Raw genomic sequence first — 17,967 nt, 5'->3', positions numbered from 1 at the left:
TCTGAACCAGAATCTTCTGCTGCGTTACACCCTTGGAGAGAAGGTGGGCACAGCTATGGCCACCAGGGTCCTGCCGCATCCTGGGAAACACAGCAGAACCTGGTCCAAATGGGAGAACAGGGACATCAGGCAACTAAAGCAGAACTTCTCTTCAGCCTATGTTTTCAAACAGAAAGGGCTGAAATTTTGGCCAGGGTAGTCCCATCAGAACTGAAAGCCAGCTCAACAGCCAACTGATTTTTTTAAAACCTGCAAAAACTGAGTTCTGTCATCCTTGCTTCTGAGTGATGTTTAGAGATAGCTGGAAAGATTACTTTGAAGTGTGTTTTTTGCTTTTTTTTACATTACAAATATTTAATCCTTATATCCTCCAGCGTGGAAACACAGGCAGGGGATATACTATGTGTATATGTATTTATAAATATATATTTACACATGGATGTCAAGAGCTCTTGATAAGGTAACTGAAAGGAAAAAAACCTGAATCTTTAACAGACCTCCTTTATGAGAAATGTTAGCCATCCATATCAATAAAAGTAAACCAAACCCAAAATATTTTTAAGTTTCCTTTTCCTCTTAGTAGTTACATTATCTACATTTCAATACTTATACAGTAATTAGAGATAACTTTAGCACTCATTAAGCTGACTTCAATATTGGCAAAAAAGACCCAATGATCTAAAAACAACTCAAAGTAAATTTGAAACAAGTAAGAGCATTCTTACCATCGTTTGCAAATAATCTCTCAGATTTTAAATAAAATCAATGCTTCCTAATGAATCCAGTTCTTCCTAATGTGCCAGCTTTTTTTCGCCCACTTCTGCGGCATTTATTTGTTCCCTGTGATGTTAAATCATACTGGAAGGTCACACCCCATTGTTTCACATTGAGGGGTTTTACCACTTTGGATGACATAAGGCACAACTTTCAGTCCCTGTGAACCTAGGGGGAATTTAGAGTGACTAAAATTACATACACCTGCATGATGTTTTGCCCTCACAAACCGTTAAAGCACAAAACCCAGTGAGAGACAGTGACACAGTGTAAGAAGTTTTATTTACCACTTAAAGTAGCCATCATTGCAAATAATCCACTCATTTCCTCATTACTTTATTAAGGATTAGTAAAGTAACCTCTGGGGTTTTTTTGTTGGTGTGTTGTGGGTTTTGGTTTTTTGGGGTTTTTTTTTTTTCAGTTTGCCAGGTTACTGAGTCCATCTCTAACTATTCCAAAATCAAACTCCACCAGCAGAGCAGACTAGGAAACTTACAGCAGAGCTGCAGTATGCCTGCTACCCCCACTTATAAATAAGAGCATCTGTGCAGCAGTAATTAGGAGCTGTAATGGAATGAGCCACATTGCAAAAGTAGTTTAGCCAGACTAGTGTGGCCCTGCATTTTCTTACAGGCATTACCTGTTTCAGTTAAGTGGCATTCTTCTTATGTTACAAACCTAAGAAGTAAAGGAGGATGCGGATACTACAAGATGCAAAACACTTGAAGCCTCCCAGAGCTAAGGTGACCAGATATTTTCATTATCCAGTTGTTCAACCTGCTTAGTCCTTCCAGTCCATTCTCTTAAGCTGTAGAAAAAGAAACATGGCTCTTTCTTTTAGTAGTTATTTTTCAGTAAATTCACCAACACCAATAAAACCAAGAAAGCTGGTTCTTTGAGTCACTGATTCAGTGTTGTGTCCACCCCCTTTTGCCAAGGTATACAGTGCCATATATTTGCTCTGGGGGAGCCTACTAATAGTAAATAATTCCATACCATCATTTTTCCCATGGCAAAACTAAGAAGATAATCAGCTATTAACAGAGGAGGGGTGGAGAGGGAGGTAGCTCAGGGTGCTCAGAATATAAAGATATGTGTGTTAGTGCAGGGCAAACAGTCAGCTCTTTGCACTGCTTGCTACCTTGCATTTTCAGCGCCAGAGCCTGGCCCTAACCGCTTCCAATTCTGACAGCCAATTTCTGACCTTTCACTCTCTATGATCACTGTTCATTTTGCAAGAAACTTGGTCTCCTTTCTTGTCCAAAAATTTTAAGCAAATACTGTTGTTGTTATGATTACCTCTTCAGTATTGGCTTCTAGGAACCAAGAAAAATCTCACATCACCACTGTGTACAATTACATCATCTCAACATCACAGCTGCCAACTCTTACTATTTGCTGGAGAGTCATTATTTTTGCTTTAAAGAGATGGAGTGACCTCATGAGCTTCTGAAGAAACCCCACAGCTGACTGCTTGCCATACTAACATAATTAAATGGTCATATGGGACTTTGGTTGATTAATACTTCAACACAGAAGCACCTGTGCTCATTGAAAGAGATCATGTCCTCTCCACCAGACCAGCTCCTCTTCTGAATCCTTTTAGAAGTGGTAGGCTAAGAATGGAAAAGAGTAACTGTTGTTCACAGCTAATCTGGAATGTGTTGGGATTTAAGAAAAAAACTATCTGGCATCAGTTCAAGCTTCATTTCAAAGCTGAAACAAATCTAGGTGTAATTGAAAACAAGAGCAGGCATAGAAATTGTGAACCTGATTCTTATTTACACTACACACCCTTTGCACCTCTCTAGCAATGTAAAAGGTCTTGGAGCATGGCTCAGTTATTTTTATACTCTCATGAAGGGCCTGTTTATTGAGTTGGAGTTAGAAACGTTTATACGAGTGCAGGATTTGCCTTTAGAGCAGTGGAAAGTCAGCACTGTATGACTCTCGGGCACTGTGCTTTAACTTATTTGGGGTATCCAGTTGGACAGTTGAGGGGAAAAACAGGGACTGGACAATGGGTGGGTCAGAGGTTCAATAATGAAATGTGAAGTACCTCATCTGTGGGTCATTTGCGTGAATCAAGGAGACTTTGGTTATTGGCTGGAAGCAATGTGGCCTTTGAAGTCTAGGTAAAAGCAAATGATCCTTGGGCTGTCTCATTGGCCAGATGATCTCATACCAACTGGCAACATTTGACAGACCCACCCTTGTTTGACACTGTAGCTCTCACCGAGCAACCTAATGATGCTACAAGATAATGAAGTATCCTCATGTCCTTATGGGAGAAGACCTGCAGGTCAAGGTGCTTGGCATCCTGGGTGGGACAGCACATGGAAAAGCTTCCATTGCTGTTACCTTTTCTGTGCCCATTCTGAGGACAAGCAGACACGATCAGGCTCCTGGATGACTGAATGCTGCCTATTGAAAGCTCCAAATTGGCTTAACCTTTACTAAGGGAATGGTAGAAAATGGAGAGGCAAAATGAGAAAGTGAAGGAGTGGTCTGGGAGAAACATAGTCATCATGAAGCTAGCAGGAAAATAAGGGCTTGATTATATAGCTCCAAGAGGGCCCTGCCAAATTGCAGTGCAATGGGAAGAACCTGAGCTGGTGGCAGTCATTTCTTAGGGTGTTGACGTGCTGTACAAGGGAGGTGCTTTCTGCACTGGCCTGAGCACGGTGAGCTTTATTCTCCTGGAAGTGCTGTGTTGCAGGTTCCCTCAGTTGGCCGCCTCCAACTGACCAGGACCCAAGCAATTCTTTAGTGTGCAGATTACGATAGAATAGAACAGGGATGCATCTACCATACGTTTCTTATTTCATGTTTTACAAGTTGTCGTGGTCTTTCTTAACTCATGAACTCCAGGAGTTACAGGAGAATTTAACTTTCCAGTTTTAAATGATTGTAGAGGAAACCTGGAAAACACAAGACTTTCTAAAGCTCACTCAGAATGAAATAAAAAGACACAAAAGCATCATCTTAAAAAGACCTGAGGACTCTTTGGGGAACATGGGAAAGGAAAAAAGATGGAGTTGTTCAGGTTATTGCCAACACAATGTACTTGGCACTGCTATGCAACATCTAACACAGCAGAGCCTTACTCAAGTGTGTTTTCAGGGAACTTATGATGCATCAATATTTGAGTCTGTGCTGTACAGAGGAGGTCAAATGCAAGAATAAGTTCATACCTTCTGGCCAAGCCAACAATGTTTCCAAGTTCTCCCCCTCCCCTAAAGAGCCAAGCCACTAGCAAATCACGGCTTCAAAAGTATTTGACCAAAACGACATTTTTATGAATCAACATTAAAAACAGACCTCAAGAATTGGACCTAAAATAAAATCATAATCCTGCTGCCCTGAATTTCCTCTCACTCTTGGATGTTGTATTGAATTTTGATATGAAATGTATTTTCCTGAATTGGAATTTGTCCTTAAATTACTTATGAACAATGAACTCTTTCAAGAAAAAGAACTGCTTGCTTATCACAAGAATTAATGCTGTGTTTTTTGTAAGTGAGTTTCCATAGCTTATCAAATCCTTTCATTTTCTTAGTTGGAGAGGAACTGAAAAATGACTGTCAGCTAATTCTCTTCAATTTCGTGATTTTAAATCGGGTAATATTCCACATTTTACCTTGGTAGAAGTGGCTACAGGCCACTATTCATTCTTGTTCTCCTTTGCAATATCTTTAATCCAGAGAAACTCACTCCCTTTTTTTTCACTCATTTCACAGCCATTTTGATTAAGGAACCATATTAACACCAGTATATGTGCATATATTCTTTTGCAACCAATTTTGCTCTGCAGGATCCCAGCGTGGTTATTGCATAACTGTTTGCCACTGAAGTACTGCCATCTGTGGGTGAATCTGAGTTGTGATTCTTCATGGCAGGGTGTGGGGAAAGGGAAGAGTTTATAATTCACGTTTGATTCCGTGTTAGTGGTAAAAATGTCTCTTTGGTACCATTTCAGAGCTCATTCATGCTTATTTAGGGGTGTCACTTTAGTTATATTGTGGAACTGACATTCCAACCCTTTGAATTTCAGGTTGATGCTGCATTAGTGTTAATAAGCTTAACTCAAGCTATAGATAATAAAAAAGTAGTATAGCAGACTGTACAGGTGAAAGTTGCCAACAGTACCCTTGACTTCTGGCATGCCTTGAAGGTCAGAGCTTGAGGGCCTTTTCCTACTGAAAGGGGATGTTACAGGTGTTCCCAGCGGTGTCTTGCAGAGGACAGAGCCTGAATCTGGGAACCTGTAGGAAAACATTGGATAATTTCTGCAGCAGTGGCAGTGTAAGAAGAGAAATGGTTCCTGATGACTTGATCTTGCCCAATGGCAATCAATAGGACTTTTAATCTTTTCTTTGGTGAGCTTTGGAAGTCCTCCAAAGCACTCATTCCCGAACAACACTACATTTCTGAAGTTAAAACCAGCCCCAGAGCTTAATCACAAAAAACATTTGACCCCACAAGAAATCTGGGAGCGTGGTGTTAAGATATAGATCTGGTCTGCTTGTCACTCATGGCACTGGAGACATATCCCAGTTTGTGGTCCATGTTCACTGCTGAATGTATTGTGAGTGGTTTTCAAAGGCTCCTCCTGTCAAGATTCAGCGAGAAGGGTGAGTGTGAAATGGGCAGACCTTTGATAGATGGGTGACATCAGTGGATATAACTTGAGGAAGAGCAGTAGTCATGCTGAGTCTTGCTTTTTAAGTTATGTAGTTTTATTTGTGCAGTCAGAGTTTCTTAATGACTGACAGAATCTGATACAGCGTTGACCATCAAGCAATGAGGATTCACCTCATTTGGAAGATGTCTGTATCTAAAGCCCATCAAATCCTTGGGAGTGTCAGTAACTATAAAAAAAATCAGAATGTGAAGATTAGGCGAGATGCACAATTTGCAGTTCAGATAATCATTTAAGCACAATTCTATTGGCTTCAGGAACTGCAAGCATATACCCAAAGTTAGGTGTTTTCCAGAAAGGTAGTTGTTTCTTCCACTGAGATTAAGAGCTGTAACCTATAGCAACTGCATTGTCATATGTTGGTCATTATTTCTGGGACACTGAGAAATACAGGTTCGTGATCAGAGTCAATATGTATAGTTCCATAAAATAATGTGTTCTTTGGGCTTTCATTCATGCAAAAAAATCTTGTTTTCCCTTAATACTGTTGAAGTATGTGCCTAAATAAGATGTCATTTGTAAAGATGAAAGCAGATATCTACAAGTATTTACAACAAAAAAAATTTACTTCCTAATTTGTATAAAAGGGAAATCCATTGAAAGAGTACAGAGGATAATGCTCAGATTATTTTTCAAACAATAGACAACTTGCATAATCCCATTATGAACACTATACATTTCACAGTCCATCTGGCAGACAATAAACATTGCGATTCTATGAGCTTGAAATGCTGGGTGTTGTACTGCCAAAAAGTACAGCTCTGCACATATGGCATGGGGTGAGAAAGTAGTCATGGCACATCTCTCCCAAAAATATCCGTTATGTTTGTTCATTTTGCACTTTCTGCAAAACAACTTAATAACTTATTTAAGTGTACTTAATAACTACTAAGCAAACCTATGTGAGTGTTTGACATTGAGTGCCTGCCACTGAAGTGGCCCAGATCTTGCCATATTGAACTGCCACAAAGGCTGTGTTTGTTGTGTGCAGCCAGGCACTTTACATGGCTGTGCAACAGGTTAATGAGTTTGCTCGTTAGAGTTGTCTGAGCTCTCCTAAAGAGATTTTACTTGGAAGAACCAGTCAGTCTAGGTAAATGCAGAAGCTGGAGTCATCAGAAGATGGCTCCTTAAGTTGTGCAATGCTTTAGTGTCCTTAAAAACATGTGTAGCATCGCTACTAGACCTCGATTTAACCATTGGAAGTCTTGTGTGTCAAATTATCAAACTCTGCCATCTTCCAAGGCACTAAGATTCTTAGTCCCAGTGAGTAAGTAAGAGTCTTTCCTTCTGTTGTCTTTTTCACTGGTCACTTGATTTCTTGGCCACACTGCATGCAAATCTTCACTGTTACCTGTGTGTTCTTATATGTGGTTTTTTTCTTTCTTTGCAAGAGGAAAAATTAGTCTTGCTCTTTGACAAGGTACTGTGTAATCTCTGAGGTCGTCAGTGGAAAAACAACAGTCTTAGATCTCTTGGGTACATGTCCGTAAGTGCCACTGTCCTTCCAGTTCACTCTTGAGTGAGAGGTAGTTGCAGATTTATTATCCCTCATCTGGTTGCCATCACCAAAGAGAAATCTGCTGCCACAAGGCAGCTGGGCATGATGTCTGGTCAGTAAGATCAATACCAGCCTTGGCTTGAACTGCCTGTGACAATTGGTGCTCCCACCTCCTCCTGCATGGTTAGCTCCTGAGCTGTAACCTCCTGGAAGTTCAACACTAGTTCACATCACTTGAGGATGTGACATAAGTTGAGAAACTGTCCACACCTGCAGTTGCCTTCCCAAAAACATCTGGATCATGTTAGAGGCAGGCTTTGCGGCTAATTTCAATGCTAGAAAGGGAAGGTGTGACCCTTTTCAGGGTCCATTACAGGACAGGGTGTGTCATGTAGTCAGTACTGATACATGTGAGTATCAAGCTTCATTTCAGATATTTCTGGCCTCCTATTACTTATGCCACCAAGTGTCAAGTTCCAACTCCAGTGTGAGCAAAGAGGAAGCATCTGCAAACATGTTATGTCCATACCTTGAAGAGTTAGAAAACCTGGGGCTTAGTTGAAGAGTTCATGAAAGTAGCAGGGAAACTGAGTGTTGTTGTGTTGATGGGATTTTTTTATTGTGTCTTGACTCATTCAACTCCTGGGGGTGTGTGACAACCAACAGAACCGACAGTGCCAAAAAGAAACACATTTCTACACTCAACTGCCTTTATGTTATGATTTGCATTGCCTGTTGTGGCATCATTGCAGTAAGATCAGATTACTTGGTTTTACCAATTCCATACTTGTACTCAGTGAAAAAAGTAAATTTGAAGTGGATTAAAGCCCCCTGCCTTTTCCTCCCTCCTGATTTCATTCTCTTTAAATATTTATGAGTGCTGCAGCCTCACAATAGCTGAGCCTTCATGTTTTCAGGATTTTCTTCATGTCTTCATCATAGGATTCCCCTGAGGCAGAGAATTACCACTCCATTTTCTAGCTGGAGCACTAAGGCAGAGCCAGGTTCTCCATGACTGATCTCAGGATTACACAGGTACCCTGAGACAGAATTAAAACCCATATTTGCATCTCCTAAGTTCTGTTTCACTCATTGACTTGGGTCTCCTGCAGTGCCCTTCCTTTTGTACCCATCTGGGCAGCGCTAGAAGGGCTTTCCGTAGCAAACAAAAGCTAATGAATCTGGGTAACTAGCTAATGAATCTTGGTAACTGTAAGTGGGTATGTATTTGCTTGAGGTGAAGGAAGAGTTTTCCAAGAGGCTGAAACTGGCAGGCTGATGAAAACAAGCAGAGATTATTTTATAACTAGGAGACTATTTAAATCTTCACTTTAGTGGAGGAGTTTCAAAGGTTTTTCATGAAAGAGTAGGAAGCATGGTTTCCTGCTTCTGTAATTTTGTTGTTCTTTATAGTTGATTAGAAGTTGAAGAGAGATCTGAGAAGCTCGTTGGAGTTTCCTTTTTGTGGAGATCCATAGTTGATTGTTTGCTTGTAGGACATCCATTTGCAGCTGTGTTCTCAGTGATGTTGCTGTTGGAAAGCTGATAAGCTTTTGTCAGATTTAACTTTCTAACAAAATCGAGTGTCACTTTGCAAGCTCTGAAATGTTCAAACTCTTTTATCATGGCACCTTTGATCTACAGCGTGTGCCTTCACTGCACAGTCAGGTTGGGTTTTTAATAGTTTGTTGTACTTCATCTTCTCTCTGTCCCATGCAAAACCCTGCAGTGAGATTAGCACTTCTGTCAGCTGGGACAGACCTTCCTGAGAGCAAGAGTTAGAATATGGGCTTTGGTTTCACATGACTAGAGTAGTCACACTTAGGGTGGAAGGTAAATTATTCCAGGCCAGCTTGTACTTCAGTGCCTTTTTACAGCTCACAACCGGAATCTAAATGGAGAGACCAATCCCCCTGTGACTCCTTGGGTGAGAGCTGTGCAGTGCCATAGAGAGCCATGGGATGCACTCCCTGAAGGCTCAGCAGCCGTTGGGGGATGTAGGATCATTAGGATACACTTGCTTTGTAGGGTGGTTGCTCACATCTAGGCTTAACTAACTCAGGTCCTGCTCGCCAGAGGTAGTGATGATATGCCCTAAGCTCCCATCTTCATCAGAAGTTTAAGTATGTGTTCCTGGAAATGAAAAGTTCTCTCATGTTTGAGTAATAAGTCCGTCTCATTTCAGTAAGTCAATAGGTGGGAAAAACCTTCCATAGATACTTAAACGAAAAATGCTGGAATTTTTACTGTTCAAGATTGGCAGGCAGATGATGTCGTTTATTGCAGTCCTGAGCATTAAAAGCCATGAGCAGCTACCAGAGTCCCCTATTAAACACTGAGGAGTGACAGTGTCCCTCAGATGCCATTGTATCCAAAGGACATTAGTTCTGCCTCTACACAGTTAAAAAACACCTCCCTTTTCCTCAGTATTTGAATTGTTTTGTAGAAACATATGCAAAATGCTGTTTTCTTTAGTTATGCAGATAAATCCTTTTTTTTTTTTTTCCATGTCAAGAGACAGAAAATGAGAATGGCAAATACTGCCTCCCAGGAGCTCCCATGCAAATGTCTTCCCGTTTGATTTAGAGCAAGTTTCATGTACGGAAAGGCAGCTGAGTGCGCAGCTCCTGTTAACTCAGAGCACCCTTTAAAGAAGAATTAAGGGAAGTGGCATTAAAAGACATTGTATAGTCTTGTGACTGGAGAAAAGTAAATTATCTTTCAAAATTGTCCTTCTGATTCAAATCCACTAAAGAAATAGAGTGGTTCTCACTGACATTTTTCTTTGAATCTAGCCCACGTGAACGAGGGCAGCTTTATTGTGCAATAGTGTCCTGGCTTTACAAATCACCTATGCAAAAGCAGTCCTTCTGCTTTGCATCTTCTAAAGGGCTGAAACATCATGTTGCCTAGTCCCAACTAGAAAGGGGAGTCCCACAGGAGCTGCTCGTCATCTGGATGTCCTTGCTCTGCCAGTAGTGGCTAATCTTACTTTGGTTTTTCTCCTGCGATACTCGTCAAGTGTCATCACGGTTTGCAATGATTTCCACAAAAGGAGAACTCCTAGGATCTAGAACAGTGGCTTTCAACCTGCCACCCACATATCCTGGGGAAGAGGCTATCTGAAGCTGATGAAGCTTACAAAACTCCCTCACGAGAAAATCTTCATTCTCAGCTTGCTACTGCCAGAGTTTCATGAGTCACTGTGTCTTGCTGCATCTGCCATTCCTTGTGCATGTAGACTGTAAGCTCTTCAGGGCAGGGACTGTCTTTTGCTGCATGCTTGTGCAGTGCTCTGGTCTTGCCTGGTACCCCTAGGGCCTACCACAGTATAGATCAGTTTAGCTGTAACTGATGGGAATGATTTTTGATGAGGATGCACAAACAACCAGAAGAATCCAGCTGGCTCCTTTATGCACATGTGTGTTCTCCAGCGCTAACAGCAGTAGAAATTAAGCAGTTGAAACTGCAGATGCTTATAAAGACTTTGATTACCCACAGGAAGCACATCTTTTGAATAAATCAGTGTGGTAATTTCTTTTCAGACCGAAAGGGATATTGAAGTCAGGAACAAACTTGCAGTTGTTGGGAATATTCTGTGGATGGGTAAGTGGTGTTGTTTTTGGCAGTAGTTAATTATAGACATCTCAGGATGGTAACTGCAGGATCACTGATAATACTCAGGCAGCATTCCTGCTTATTACTAGCAGGGATTTGGATCACTGCTTTCTTCTCAGAAGGTGATTATTCCAAACAACAGAAGATTTTGAAATATGTCGCTTCAGCATGGTTGTGTTTATCTTAGGAATTAGTGTGTTTGATCGTTCTACCTAAAATAGTAGCAAGTTGCTCAGCAATGTATGGTTTAAGATTGAGTATGCTGTAAGTAATACCTTTTTATAATAAAGTCTTTGAGATTTAGCTGTGGCTGGTAGAAAAATGGGAAAGTGAAGGTAACTCATGACTAAAGCAGTAGATAACTTAAAATGGCCATAGACTTTGGTTGGAAATAGTGCAGTTGGCAGGTACATGTTGTACCTTACAGAGGTTTTCAGCCCTGCCTGAGGTCTGCCTGGCATTAGTTTCAGACTCCAACCATGTCATTATGGTGGGGGATCTGATATGCAAGAACAATGTTTAAAAAACCACCTTACTTCTATTTTCTGAAGTGACTTAGAGATGCAGGTATTTCTGTCTGATTGGCAAGATGTAGTGTCCTATGCAAAGCAGATCAGACATTTTTTTGAGAGGTGTTTTTCCGAAAGAATGAGACGCTTACTTGAAATGAAAATCTTTCGCAGTAATGAGTCAGTTTTAATGTATTGTTTTATGTAATCTTTTTTTTTTTTTTTTAAAGAAAACTCAGTTAAATCAGCTATAAACACTACAATTGATTTGGCAAAGACTGAGGAGGAGACGGGAGGGCATTTGCATCTTATTTAGTTGGGCTTGGGACTGGCTTAAGGATTGAGTGTGCTGAAGCATGTTGCTTGAAGAATATAAAAAAAATCAATTCAGGGCAGAGGGAGTTATTCTTCATCTGGTTCTTCTGGTCAGGTACTTTTCAAATGTCTTTACTCACCTGGCAGACTGAAGTTTGATCTCAGATCATGGGTCCTAGTCACGTATTAAAGAGGCAATCCCATTATGTGTCTTACAACACATGGTTGAAGGCATGAATCCTCTCCATGCCGTTCCTGTTTGTAATGCAGGATGGTACACTTTTTTGGTTTCTGGTTTTGTTTTGGGGAAAAGCATCTGTTTGGTTTGTGTTTTTACATGGCTCATTCGTGGTGCAATGGAGGGGTTTGCATCTGCAGAACAGCACTGACAGCTTGGTACCCAGAATAATTTGATGACCTTTTGCTTCCTTTTTGGCATGTGTACACTTGCAGAAAATTCAGTGTGAAATAAAATGCATCTCACTGCTAAGTATTTGGGTTATTTAGTAAACATTTTTCTACATGTGCCTAAAGGCAAGCCTGAACAATACAGTGCAAAACAGTGCTTTCTTTGTTTCTTATTGAAACTTATTAAGCCTAGCTCTATTCTGGACTTGACCGCTTTTCCGTTTTACTTGATTTAGAAAATCTTAGGAAGGAGTCATGCCACATTATGCACTGTTCTCGTTCTCTGTTTGGAGTGGCTGTAAAGATAGTGTTCCTTATTTGGAGGGATCAGGAACCACAAGGATTTTTTCATGTAGCCACATGGCATGTCAGAGGAGAGCAGGCATCTTCTCCCACAGGTCAGCTAGGGAATCTGGACAAGCCTGTGCTTCGCTATCAAATTTGCTGGCACCTGGAGTTCAGAGTCCTTCTGTGTGTCCCCCAAAAATGAGACATGCAAATTTACTGGTCCAGTCCTATAATTTATCTTGTGGAGCTCTCCCAGCTCAAGCATCAAAGTGGTTTTGTACTGAAAAAAACATATTTTCCATTTTCATGCCTGGGGACTAACATCTGTTAATGTTCAATGTCAAAGGTACACTTGAAATTCCTACCCCACCTACAGCACCTTCATATTCCACTGGCTATAAATGATTTCTTCTCCTCAGTCTTGCAAAAATTATCACCTTGCCACTCTTAATATACTCTATATACACTCTGCACCAGTTGCTGTTTCTTAAATAGATGGCCTCACTGGTACATGTTAAATTAAACTCCAGGCAATTTTTTTAAAATTTGTTTTTAGTTTTGAATTCTGCTGCTTATGTTTTAGATCTGAAAGAAAGGCCCTTGAGATGTCCCGAAAGCTCATCTGCTTTTTCAAATGATACTGGTTAGCCTAATAAGGGAAATCCCTTACAAACCACATCTTGCCGGTTTAGATGAGAGACAAGCTAGCAGACTTTTTAGTAGTTGTAGGTGCAGAACATACTGGTCCTAAATCTCAGTTTAGTATGATTCTTCTTGGATAGTAGCTGTGGCTTTGTGAAGGCGGCAGGTGTGGGAGGAACGAGGCATGGAAGTGAAAAACCTCGACCTTTTAGGAGAAGGAGGAACGCACTTGTCTGGCTGGAGATTTGTATTTGTGGGCATATGGATATGGGCTGGAAATTTCACCTACTCTTAGCTCTTATTTGAATCGTGCAGGGCTAAGAGGATTCTGCCACAGAGATGGACATGGGTCCAAGTACTGTGGACCAAATGTACATGTTCTAGTGGACCTTTCTCAAATTACTTTTCTGCTTATCACATGACTGTTAGTGACTCATGTATAGCATAAACACTGAGCAAGGAAAAGAATTGTAACTATAGTGAAGGGGGGAAGAAAAAGATTAATAACAAGAAAATGTAAGGTAAAAGACCAGAATATTTCAGTCTGGAAAACCTGCCATAGTACCTGGCTTTAAACTTCATTCTTTAAGTTTCTTTAAACCTGGCTTCTATTTGGACTGATCATCTACGGTCTCCTCCCTTAAAGATGATAGATATATTACATTTGAAATGTAATTCATTTAAGGAGTTTGGCTTAGATGAACACCAAAGAACAAAATCCAGCTCCCATGGAACATTGCAAAGGCATGCAGAGATGTCTTTGTGCATGGTTGGAATACTTTAATATTTTGAACAATCAGTTCTTCAGGGGAAAAAAAAGATCCTTTTCATACAGAATGGGCGCTTTTCAGAAGAATTGTGTTACGAAAAAACCCATTCTCCATCAAAACATCTGTGTTTCATTTCCAGACCACTATTTGTAATGATAGCTAATTTGATTCATATTTTCCTCTTTCTCTTCACAAGTTGTATGTGAAAAGATGGTGATTTTCACATATGGCTTTACATTTCAGCCATGCCTGTCAAACGGTCTTTGCCTATAGATCATTAACTGCCAGTTTGTTGAAAAGATTCAAGATCCAAAATCTAATTGGTGTTGAGTTGCTGAGACATAATATAGAGGGTGGGATTTTCAAAATGACTGGTTGATCTACCTTTACTGCTACTGAAGTCAGAAACAATATCTGGGAAGGGAGATGAAGCTACCTTGGAGACAAAGGTACTGTTTCTGCCAGCAAATATTAAAAGACTGGAGCTGTTCAGAGAAGTAGTAAATAGTAGGGCCTGGTTTTCAAAAGAACTCAACACCAAGCCCACTTCAGAAAAGCAGTGATGAATTCTGCCCTTCCCAAAAAGAATACAGGGTGATGAAGAATAGTTGGGTGTGCTTGGCATATTTGAGAATCTGGGCATTTCACTGATGTGTCAGCCAGGGAGCTGGGCGCATGTGAGAATGTGTCCTCGAGTGTGGATGGGGAGCTGTTTCAAAATCAGTCTTTTGGTGCTTATTGCTAACTGTATTTGCAAGACTAGGATTTTCAAACAGCATCTCTAGAATGCAGAGGCAAAAATTAAATTGAAAAATGGCAGACTGCATTCCTAATTCACTGAGGAATATTTTATGTAAGTGCAGTTTGGAGGTGTAAATATCTGTAAACATCTGACCCTAAGATACCTCTGAAATTTGTACTCTAAATGACTTGGGAGATAGCAAGTGCCACTGAATTTTGGTGAGGGAGATGTAGGCACTTATAGAACAGTATACACAGCTTCCAGAGTTCTTGAGTTATCTTGGGCATGCCCAGACCAACACATCCATGGTGAGAGGGAAGGACAGGACTTTCCTATCCTGCCTTGCATTGCCATAACACAGTAGGTGTCTACCTCTGGATATGACTCTTCCCTCACCTTGCCATTAGTCCCCTCAGAATTAAGGCTATCTCATATAAAGACCAAACAAACAAACCACAAGAAAACCAGAAGAGAGGTGATATGTTTTTCCCTCCCTAAATATTCTTCAAGTCTCAGGGTTGGGTTTTGAAAACCAGCTTCCCACCTCTGGGGAAAGGTTGATCTCTAGGCTATGGAATCATTGTGGATTTCTCTTGGCCCCAGTAAATCTTTCAGTACTTTACACAAAGCAAAGGAACTTCAGCAGGAAGAGTATGGCAAGACCCTTCAGTATGCCTTGCAGCCAGCAACAATGCTGTGTCTTAAAAGTGGGAGACTCCACATTTAAATATTGCTCCAAGTTCAGGTGATGATGGTGTTTGAGGGACAGTGGCAACACTAAGCACGGGGTATGATGAGGCTTATGTGCATTCATTGTGTACCAACCAGACCCAGTGGGCGATCACCCTATTTCTGATTCATCCTGGGGTTTAGGTGGGAGGTGGGCACCACGGAGCTGCTCACTGCTGCCAAGACAGCCCGTGCCTACCCACTGAGAGAGATCTTGGGGACTTTCCCCATGAAAATGAGGTGGCAGCAAAGTCAGGATCTGGGAATGCCAGTCTGACTGGTAGAATTAGGACTGGCTTCAGAAGGGTTTTTTTGCTCTTAACTTCCTCTTGAAAATGGGACTTTGACTCCTAAGTCAGTAAAGAGCTTTTAAAAACATGAGCTTTAGCCCTTTTGAAAATCCCAGCCTTGATCCCTGCCACCAGCAATTTGCATTGGTATCATGTGAATGAAATTAGTCCAATATATTTTCTGGCATTACTTGCTTACTTGGAAAGTCTATCTAGTCCTTGCTGTGTCTGAATTCTTTCTTTCTTGCCTTCAAACCATCTGGGGCAAATGGGGCTTAATCCTATGCAGACCTTTGGACTTGGGATATTTTCCTTTTTCTTCTCTCTCTCTCTCTCTCTCTCTCTCTCTGCACACCCACCCACTCACCCATCAGACCTGAGACATCTGGCTCGCAGCCAAGGGTGAAGAAAGAGAAATAAGAAGGAGAGAGGAAGAATCTGACTGAAGTGGGAAAACCAAAGAGAATGATGAGCCCGGAGTGGCAGAGGACAGAAAATTGGGTGCCATGGAGGTGGAGGAGTAGTGGCAATGTACAGGCAGAAGTTGTGATGGCACAAACATTCCATCCTGGGACTTGCTAGGGGAGAAGGGAAAGCCCAAGTGCAGCCAGTCACAGCTTCTAGTGAGGTCTGATGTATCACTGTGAAGAAATAATTGGATAAAGTGCTACCATCTCTTCTTGCATTTCTGTGAGAAGGCCACAGCGCAGACTTAAAAAGGAGGTAGAAAAAGGAATAGGTGAATGTAGAAAAAAAAGGAAAGGGTATGCTGCTAGGCTGAATGAGGAAAGAGGTAAAAGAGAAGAGAAAAGAGTCACAGCAGCAGAAAGTTCAAATGGAATATGATTTCCTTAATTCTTCAACCTCTCTCATACAGAAGAAAAACCCCAGCATTTGCAGAAAGAACTGATGAAATCACCGATTGGTGTGGCTGAGCACTTTCCTTGCAAAGGGAGCTGTAAGATAGGGACTTGAGATAACTTTTTTAATTTCGCAAATATATTCTATGGTCTTTTGTAGGGGAAGGGGTAGACTTTAAAGGCTGATTCTGGTCTAAAAAGGGAATAGATTGTACTGTAATTAGGGATGGGAAGAAAAGGTAAAGACTTTCCTATAGCCTTTATGATCTCAGTGGTGGGAAAGACTAGGGTTGATGGCTATTTCCATAGCAAAAAAATTGCAAGTATGTTCTTAGTTCAGATTTGCTAACCTGAGCTAGATAATTCAGATTAAATCAGATAAACCCAAAGCAATTTGAGAGCCCTCACTGTTTTTTCTAACCTGAGTTGGCCAGCCCCAATTAAAAGCACATATTTGTAGACTTTCCCTGTGCTCAGCCGCCATACCCGTGTTCTTATTGACTCCAGGAAGCATCTCTGTACAGTCACCATCAGAGGGTTAGGCTTTCAGGGGGCTGCAGGCCCTGACCTCTTGTGCATAGCTGTGCTGGCCCAGGGAGAGATTGCTCGAGTTGCCCAGGATCAGACAGGGAGCCTGGCAGAGACAGGGACTGAGTGGAGGACCCTTGAACTGCAGCCTAGCATGTGGGGTTGAATAAGAAGAACACTTACTATTGGGTTTCTGTTGAGAATACACACAATTATGAACACTAAATTTCTTCCCCAAGAGCATTCCCCAGTACTGATTTGAAACTTACCATTTCCACAAAGATTCCTGCCAGAAAATTAATTTGTTAAAATATTCGTTGAAAGCAAATATGGAAAGGGGGCTGGCACACAACTGAAGCAAATTAATGTTAAGGATTCAAATGAATATTAAATCTCTTTTGCAATAGTACATTCCTGATTCTAATTATGACTCTGGGTGAGTAGATGACTGTAAAGTCACTCCTGGAAGGTGTACATAGAGCAATCAGTGTGATAACAGCCTTGCAGATCGAAGTGGGTGGATGACTTGAGCAGTATGGTAATGACATATGGAGCCTTCCCTATCTTGGAGACAAATTCCTATCTAACTCAGATCAATAGTAGGGTGAGCATTATTGCTTGTGGAGAAGCTCTGTAACACAGAGACATTCAGAGGCTGTGGTATGTCAGGAGATGCTGGCCACAGCCCTGCCAGGTCCAGGAGCAGTCCAAGGCAGGAAGCCAGGCCTGAGCCATTAGACCCCGTGGGCAGCAGCCTTCTGTTGAGATGCCAGAAGGTGGTGACCACCCATTCAAACAAAATCCAGACTTCTTTTGGTGGCTTTCATTTAAGGCCAGACATCCTTTTAGGTACCTGAAGCAAACACAAGATTTGGGGCTAAAATAAAGAAGTATTTTGAGATGTAATTGCCTGTGGTACACAGGACATCAGCCTGCATCGTCTAAGGGTTTGCAGGCTGTGGAGAAGCCTGCCTGGTAGGGACTGGCCTGCCTGCATCTATTGCGGTAGAGTTGTGTTGGGTCCCGGGCTCTGGTGCTGTGTCTGCCTAGCAGTCATAGCCAGCTGCATGGTACATGTGGCAATTTGTCAGGAAAACAGCTCTCACCATCTTTTTTTTTTTTTTCCTTGCCTCTTGCTTCTTTGATACTCATATAAATGCCTTTTTATTTTATGATAAGTGGCTTTGGGTTTTTCTTCCTCATGCTATTAATTTTTCTTCAGCCACTTTCACTTTCCCCTCCTTGTTTCCTTTCCCTTCCCCGCCCCGCCCCGCCCCGCCCCGCCCCGCCC

The 17,967-nt window shown here is 41.4% G+C and overlaps 1 long non-coding RNA gene across 2 annotated transcripts; it reads right to left on the bottom strand.

The window, feature by feature from the left end:
• Positions 1-1,037: 1,037 nt before the first annotated feature.
• Positions 1,038-17,930, bottom strand: LOC130157530 (uncharacterized). 2 transcript variants are annotated; one of them, XR_008824924.1, is made up of 2 exons: positions 11,560-17,930; positions 1,038-5,645 (listed from the first exon to the last, which is right to left on the bottom strand). It is a non-coding gene; the product is annotated as an uncharacterized LOC130157530 (long non-coding RNA). The 2 variants fall into 2 exon arrangements; XR_008824923.1 differs by having other exon boundaries at positions 16,635-17,930.
• Between the last annotated feature and the right edge of the window lie 37 nt (positions 17,931-17,967).

This window comes from Falco biarmicus, chromosome 12 (genome assembly GCF_023638135.1).
Source record: "Falco biarmicus isolate bFalBia1 chromosome 12, bFalBia1.pri, whole genome shotgun sequence".
Classification (NCBI taxonomy): Eukaryota; Metazoa; Chordata; class Aves; order Falconiformes; family Falconidae; genus Falco; species Falco biarmicus.
The sequence above is the reverse complement of the archived record's forward strand: the minus strand, read 5'-3'. Positions and strand labels throughout refer to the sequence as shown.